The 8,947-nt window shown below is 33.8% G+C and overlaps 1 long non-coding RNA gene across 2 annotated transcripts; it reads right to left on the minus strand.

The window, feature by feature from the left end:
• Window positions 1-244: 244 nt before the first annotated feature.
• Window positions 245-8,941, minus strand: LOC120089482. 2 transcript variants are annotated; one of them, XR_005485189.1, is made up of 3 exons: window positions 8,879-8,941; window positions 547-941; window positions 245-472 (listed from the first exon to the last, which is right to left on the minus strand). It is a non-coding gene; the product is annotated as an uncharacterized LOC120089482 (long non-coding RNA). The 2 variants fall into 2 exon arrangements; XR_005485188.1 differs by lacking the exon at window positions 8,879-8,941 and adding an exon at window positions 1,180-1,299.
• Between the last annotated feature and the right edge of the window lie 6 nt (window positions 8,942-8,947).

An 8,947-nucleotide genomic window follows, 5' to 3' on the forward strand; every position in this document is an offset into this window, starting at 1 on the left:
TTTTTTTAAAAAAAGTTTGTTGACTTATTTTTTTAATTGTAGATGTACAACAATATTAAAACTTTAGGAATTGGTCCACAAATTCCCTTTATTATTAAACTTAATTATATATTTAATCTACAATGAAAAATTTTGCACTCATATTAAAAAAAATATATTCATGATATTAAAGAATATTTACAATTAGTTCTTTAATTTACAATTTGAAAAATGAAAGTTTACCATGAAATTTAAAAATGACCCCCCTGGCCCTTATCCCTCATGGGGTTGTCTTCGTGTCCCTCTAAATTAGATTCACCTTGTTGTCACTATCGTCTACGACGAATATGTCTTCAATCGGTGTCAGGAACATTGAGTCGTCTTGTTTGTTGAATAATACCTTCTACATTGACCAATATTTGCTGACACATTGAGCCTAATTTTGTAAGTTGTTCTGCACTGAATATTGTTGAACGTCACCGATAAAATTATTCTGTACAATAAAAACATAAATATTAAACAATATTCATATTATATATGGAAAATGTCTGATTTTAAATCTCTTACCATGCAGTAATAGTAAGCGCCGTCAGGTGTGATAAATCGTCTTGTGATCGAATTGTTCCAGAGAAAGTAGTTGTCTGATACAGCTGACCCATTTTTTAATTCTCCCTGTGCACAACGATCATGTCGTCCATGCCAGTAGGATAAATATTCCGCATGGATTCGATGCCAATCTTGGTTGTGCTTACCACTCAAATCGATCTGGTGTAGTGTTGGGAGTGTATAGGACAACGAAGGTATCGTTTGTCGCAGACCGAACTGTCTCAACACATTATCTGGATGATGCCACTCTACTATATGGAAGCATACAAGAGGGCTAAGGTCAACCAGATGACTTCACCATCACGACAATAATCAGGTAAGGATGACCAAATCTATGTGTATGGCGTCCAAATAATCTGACAAAAAAAAATAATAATAAGTACACATATAAAATATTTTAAATATTCATTTATATACACATTTACTACCTGATTGTGCATCAACATGTCGAATATTTTTCTATACACGAGCAACATATTTGCTGACTATTCAGAGGCAGCTAATATACCACTCCATCTAAAATTATAAAAAATACAATTAATTTATATTCTTACATAAAATGGTAACAAAATAAATATATAAATGAAATAATACCTAACACTAAGTGGACGATGATCTGGGGCCTGTAGTTGGACTTGTGGTGCTATAATTGGAAATCGATCATAAGCCCATACTTGTAATAGTATCAGTGGCCCTGCTATTTTCAACGCTTGTAAAGAGAGAGAATTTGATTTGACACAACCCTGAATCAATGATCTTTCCTTGCCGTGAATCCTCCCGACGCATGCCCCATGCGTTAGACTTTGCCTGCGACACTTTTCTTAATCATGCAGAGCGTTAGCGCTCTTGTTGATCCTGCAATAATCACTGTTAGTGCCATGTGTTTTAGTAATAATCTTTCTTTTGCATTGAGTTTGATAATGTTATTAATTCCATGGTGTTTTCCTCTAAAAATGATGAGAATTTTATCATCAAAGACCGCACTGTTCCAACTTATGAGCCACAATAACTTGTATTTCTACAAAGTTTATCAATGTGTTATGTTTTATTATTAAGATTTAGTTTAAAGAATTATATGTTTAATTTGGGTAGGGAAATGGGGAAGGAATAAAGGACTAAAAGGGAAATGGGTGAGTAATGCAAAGTTTTGCTCTCCGGGTAAAGTGGTGTGAACGCTAGCCAAGGGAAAAAATTTGGCTAGTGTTGTTAGGATGTAGCCTATGCTTTAAGCCTTGTGTTGGGCGTGTGGAGGAGTAACTCTTATGCATTGATCCGTTACTTTTAGAGGTTAAGAACGAACTCTTGAGGAGCCTAAGGTGTGGCCGGAGAGAGGGGGAACTAGGCGTTAGAGTTGTACACGCCAAGGACATGTTGAGCGCGTTGTAACCCTATGGCATGTGAATAAGGCATGCGACAACCAAGGGACTTGGGAGGTTAGTGAGGCATGTGGGCAAGGTGTGTTTGGGCATGAACAAGAGGAACGCACGAAAAAGAGGTGGCCTTAGCATTGCACAAGGCTAGGCAACCCAGTGCTTGCGTGCAAGGAAGTCGATGATTTTGATGGATCTATGCATTGAGAGGGGCACACACGGAAAAGGGCTTGGAGGTTAGCTTGCGGCGAGGGGCACAACGACAAGTATAACGATGGGTATTGAAGTGAGCATTGCTTGGGCGATGGTCTGGTGCTATGGCGATGATCAGGGCTGGGCGGCTGGTTGGTTAGGCCTTGCAAAGTAAAGGCTGGAAGATGCGATGTGATTAAAGCCAAGAGGCCAAAGGCACGAGTGTTGTCCTAAGACATTGTTGATTTTGGCATGGCATAGGGGCTGTCGTGGTGTTAAAGCTAGCTGAAGGGCAAGGCTTGCGTGATAGCAGGGAAGCTGATTAGTATAAATTAACCGTTAATAGATGCCAACTATCCTAATTCATGAGGGATAAGCATACTTTAAAGGATGGGAGGTGGCAGCTTGCGAAGCAACTACAATGACTAGCAGACTCCACTAATAAATAGAAAGGCTCATTTTCAGCTTCGGTTTGGGCAAACCATTCGAGCAATAAAAATATTCCATGGCTTAATCTAAAACTAAAAGGAATCTAGTTGAATGATTAGGAACGCCAGAAGAAGAATGCCACCAAGAACAGGCTAAAAAAATTGAATGAAATTAAAAGATAGGACTAGCTCTCTGGGTTAAATCCAGAGCCTTTATTAAAGATTTGAGGTTTCCGACTAAACACGGAAGATTTTTTCAGCCTTGAAATTTTAAGGTAAGCTTCCTAAAGACATTTTTGGAACAAGTTTTTAGAAGAAGTTTCTTGATATAGCTCTAGAAATTGAAGTTATTTAAAGGAAGAAAGTGGAATCCGAATTTTTTTTTGAATAAGCAAGGCAGTTGCCTTGGGTTGAGTAAGGCAAGCAACTCAAAATCGGCACAGAGGGGCACAGGCAAGGCTGAGCGTCAGTGTTAAACTCTATGCATTGAAGGAGAGGGCAAATGCGTTGAAGAAATTGGATGCATTAAGTGTAGTGTGGGCCATTATGTCGACCTTAAATAAACATTTGAGCTTGCAATGATGCATTGTGGGATGCGTTGATCACATGTTGGCCGCATAGCAAGGACATAAAGCTCCAAAGAATTTGCTAAAGTGTTGAAACGCAAAGTAAGGTATGCCTTGGTTTTGAAACCATTTGGAAAGGCCTAAATGCAAGCTTAATTAGGAGACTTAGTCTCCACAAGGAGAACCAATTCAACTAGAAAAGTTTACACATCGATTTATTATTTTCAGGATTTGACACTAATAGGATGGGAAGCCTATCAACCATAAAAGAGTTTCCGCAAAAAAACTGTGAGTGACATATGTTGATTTACAATATTTTAGAAACCATGTTTTTATTAAAGTTTACTCTGCATGCAAGTAATTTTAACTAGTTTCCAAAGAAACCTAGCTTTTTATGAAAAAATGTATGATTAACGCATAGTGAAGTGAAGGCATGTTTTTCCTAGCAAAAGTGCATATGAAATAATGCATGTTCGCCCCTTTTTAAAGCTAAGTTTACAACAATGTTTTAAACTAGCTTATTTTCAAAAATGAATAAAGCATGAATGATTTTATATTTAAAAAGCCTTAGTATTGAAATTAAATCGCTTTAATGATTTAAACGTACATGCTTTTAGTAAAAAGGTTTATTGCTTGAAAATGCTATAAAAGGATACTGAAGGAATTAGAGAAAGATATCCTAATGAAAGGTACCTAAGGTATGACGGTACTTGATTATGAACCATGTGCATGTAGTAGTTTGACGTTGAGGAAATCGAATAAAGGATTCTTCTCTCCTGAACTAAGGCTTGACGTTGAGGGTTGAGCCAAATGGGTTCACTCTCAACTAAAGGAATTTAGTTCAACTATGAGTTTCAGATGTGATATGTTTATTAAAGGTTATTATGTAATAGTTGCTTAGAATGATTTTATATTTTAAGTATATAGTTTTCTAGTACAGTTTCAAAGATGGAAGAACTATGTTTTAATAACGTCACTCATTGGGCCTAGTGCTCACCCGTGTCAAATATTTCTTTCCCAGGTAGCGGTTAACTCCCTCGAAAATAACTCTATTGTTGCTCTGCCGACGCAAAGAACAAAGGGACTCTAGAAACTGAACAGTTTAGGTGGTTGTCTATGAATAATTACGTTACGTATTTTGGTTCGCATATAGGGAACTAAGGTGGAAAGTTGGGACCCCATGAGATCTTGTTGTTTTAAATTCTGTACATGTTTATGTATGAAACCTTGTTGACCATTATGTTGTAATGCTTGTATCATATGTTGTCACAAGATATTTAAAACAAAATTAACGGCTGTAAGTACACAAAAGGGTTGATAACTACTGCAATCATATATTTTCTTAGGATAAAAAGAGTAGTCTTGGGATGGAGGGGTTGACAACACGACTTTGTTGAATTGTCCATTTTAATTGAGACAAATTCCAACATTGGGGGGAGGAATTAAGAAGTTGGAAATAGAAACTACATGGAAGCATTGTTATTTGTCTCATCTTAGATCCCCGTACAGATCAATGTTGAACTTGAAGGTCAGAAGATAATTCATTTTGCAAAATAATAGCAAATTAGTTACCATATGCATTTAAGATGCAAAGAAAGTAGTTAAGTCAACATCACCAACTGCTAATATTTCCATAAATCATTTCCCCAAAATAGTAAGTTGCACTAATGAGTTTGGAACACGCCAAAAAGGTGGTAGACCTAGTGGTTCTAGATAAGAATCCTCGAAAAAGAAAATAATTAATAGTCAGAAAACTTGGTGAGGATGTACTACCATGAAGAAATTCATGATATGAATAATGAGAAAGGTGAAAATACCTAAATATTAATAATGAGATTTCAATAAACCTATGTCATGAATAGAAAAAAAGATTGAACCAGAACTCATGAATTTATCTATAACATTTTGCCGTATAATGTTGCTCTTGATATGAGAAGAGTATTGTGAACCAAAATCTATTTGAAGATGTCGACATAGAAAAGATTAGGCTTTAGTAAAAAGAAGCAATCGAGCCAGAATTAAATTTCACTTTCAAAACGTTAGTTTTAGGACTATAGTCTAAACACCAGTAAGATGTCATAACCTGTGAGAATACAAAAGGTATTTGTGAGGAAAAGAAATGAAAAATTAATGAGGTTACAAGATTATAAAGCAAGACTAGTTGATAAGTTTTTTTTCACAAAAGAACTGGTAATTGATTATAAGAGACATTATTCGTCAAGTGGTGGATGCAATTATTATTAAGATATTTAATTGGTCAAACTATATATGAAATCTAAACATGGCATTTTATGGATGTAGTCAAATATAGTTTATATTGAATCTCTTGAATAATGATATTTATATGTAATCCCAGAAGGATGTTAAGGTACCTAAAACATATAAAGCCAAACTTTCGGGAATTGTATAAATTAAAGTTATAGAGGTTCACTTTAATAGATTGAAACAATCAGAACCAATGTGGTACAATCGCCTGAGTGGATAATTGTTGAAAGAAGGAATATCAAAACAATTCAATATGTCCATGAGTTTTTTATAAAGAAATCACGGTCAGAGTTTGTTTAATAACTGTATATGTTGAGATTTAAATATAATTGGAACTCCTAAAGAGCTTTCAAAAGAAATAGAATATCTTGGAAAAAGAAATTTGAGATGAAAGATCTTGTAAAAACAAAAATTTTGTTTTGGCTTGCAAATTGAGCATATAGCATATGAGATATTGTTCATACAGTCCAACTTATATAAATAAAAGTTATGAAAAGATTTATATGGACAAAGCACATCCATTGAACATTCTAATGGAAGTTCGTTCACTAGATGTGAGAAAGATATATTCCGACCTCGAATGATAATGAAGAACTTCTTGATTCTAAATGTACCTATATTTAGTGCAAATTGGTGCACTTATGTATCTTGCTAAAATACAAGACCACATATTATATTTTCCAGTAAACTTATTAACAAATATAGTTCTTCAACCAAAAAGACATTATAACGAAATTAAGCATCATACTCTGTTATCTCCAAGGAAGGATTGATATGAAGTTTTTTTTTATTCAAATAAATCGGATTTTGATATGATTGATTATGGTAGATTATGGATATTTATCTGATCCACACAAAAAGCAGATCTCAAATATCTACTCATATGTGGAGGAAATTTTGTAATCATGGCGATCAGTGAAGTAGACCATAACAACTATTCTTCAAATCATGTTTGAAATCCTTACAATTCACAAGGCTAGTCAAGAATATATATGGTTAAGATCAAATGACTTCAAGCACATTCGTAGAACATGTGGTTTGTCTTCTAGTAAAAATCTTGCCAACAATATTATACGAAGATAACACAATATGCATATCTCAAATCATAAGTGGATATATTAAAAGGAGATAAAACAAAGCATATCTTCACCAAAGCTTTTCTATACTCATAATCTTGAAGAAAATGGTGACATCAACTATACAACAAATTTGATCGTAGGATAACTTGGACAGACTTGTTTACAAAATCATTACCAATCACAACTTTTGAAAAACTGGTGCACAACATTGGAATACGACGACTCATAGATCTCTAGTGGTATTTCCATGAGGGGGAGTAGCATACATTTTAGGAGTATAAATTATATGAAATATGTATCTTTTCCTTTCACTAGGATTTTCTTTTCCCATTGGGTTTTTTCCTAGTAGGTTTTAAACGAGACATATTTCATATATATAATGGGAATCTAAGAGGGAGTATTTATAATATTATGATAATAGATGCCCATTAGATGCTCGTGCTGACGTCCAATGACCATTGTCATACTCTCATTTATAAAATGTTGTCCATGTATCTCAATATTACACATTATTAGTATCCATGTAATCCACCTCTTACTTGCCAAATTGCCTATAATTAGTTACATTTGGTAGGTTTAGGAAGACAACACACTCATTGGGTAAATTCTATGAAAATTGAGAAAAGTGGAGAATTTAGAAATTTCTTATTTTATATTTTGCTAATTTATTTATTTTGCTTATTTATATATTATGTTTAATTTATTTTAAATATTATTTATTTTATTAATTATATTATATTATATTAATTTAATATTATATTTTATTAGTATCCATGTTCCTTGTGCTCCTCAAGTTACAAACATAGAGTTATATTTTAAGAAAATAATTAATAAGCTTGTTAAATAGGAATGGCATTTTGTCCTCTCTCCTTTTTTTTCCTTCTTTTTTTAAATGTCAGACGGTTCTATTTTGCATCTTTATCATTGTTGTACAGAAATAGTTTGGTCGATATTAAATTTGCAACAAATAAGCTAAAGGTATAAGGTATTTAGTCCATTCTACAAATTAATGTTTAAGTTAAGGTATAAGCTTAAGGTGTCAATTTTGTTGAGTAGTTGGTCAGGATACTCGGCTCTCACTCGAGAGACCTGGTTCAAATCCCAAACAACGAAATATTTTTCTTCTATTTTGTTTATTTATTTTTTTTTGATTTTTTTTAATAATGTTTTTTTTTAAATATAATGACAAAACTAGGGTTGGAGGGAAACATATTCTTTGGAAACTATTGACAAAATTGGGGTAGTGGAATTGTGTACCGGGTACACGATTTTCATGTGGCATTCTTGTACCCAGTACACGAGTACTGTTTAATCCAGTCAGCATTACATCGGTTGAATTGGTTGACCGGTTAGATGCAAACCGGTGGCGTCCGTTTTGCTTACTTTTTTTCTCTTTTTTTTTTTTTTTTTTTAAAAAAAGTTTGTTGACTATTTTTTTAAATTGTAGATGTACAACAATATTAAAACTTTAGGAATGGTCCACAAATTCCTTATTATTAAACTTAATTATATATTTAATCTACAATGAAAAATTTTGCACTCATATTAAAAAATATATATTCATGATATTAAAGAATATTTACAATTAGTTCTTTAATTTACAATTGAAAAATGGAAAGTTTACATGAAATTTTAAAAATGACCCCCCTGGCCCTTATCCCTCATGGGGTTGTCTTCGTGTCCCTTAAATTAGATTCACCTTGTTGTCACTATCGTCTACGACGAATATAGTCTTCAATCGGTGTCAGGAACATTTGAGTCGTCTTGTTTGTTGAATAATACCTTCTACATTGACCAATATTTGCTGACACATTGAGCCTAATTTTTGTAAGTTTTTTTTTTGTTTCACGATAAATTATTCTGTTTGAATCTTTATTTCATATTATAAATTATGGGAAAATGTCTGATTTTAAATCTCTTACCATGCAGTAATAGTAAGCGCCGTCAGGTGTGATAAATCGTCTTGTGATCGAATTGTTTCCAGAGAAAGTAGTTGTCTGATACAGCTGACCCATTTTTTAATTCTCCCTGTGCACAACGATCATGTCGTCCATGCCAGTAGGATAAATATTCCGCGCATGGATTCGATGCCATCTTGGTTGTGCTTACCACTCAAATTCGATTGGTGTAGGTGTTGGGAGTGTATAGGACAACGAAGGTATCGTTTGTCGCAGACCGAACTGTCTCAACACATTATCTGGATGATGCCCACTCTACTATATGCAAGCATACAAGAGGGCTAAGGTCAAACCAAGATGACTTCACCAATCACGACAATAATCAGGTAAGGATGACCAAATCTATGTGTATGGCGTCACAAATAATCTGACAAAAAAAATAATAATAAGTAACATATAAAATTTTAAATATTCATTTATATACACATTTACTACCTGATTGTGCATCAACATGTCGAATATTTTTTCTATACACGAGCAACATATTTGCTGACTATTCAGAGG

The sequence above is a fragment of the Benincasa hispida genome, chromosome 10, assembly GCF_009727055.1.
Source record: "Benincasa hispida cultivar B227 chromosome 10, ASM972705v1, whole genome shotgun sequence".
NCBI lineage: Eukaryota > Viridiplantae > Streptophyta > Magnoliopsida > Cucurbitales > Cucurbitaceae > Benincasa > Benincasa hispida.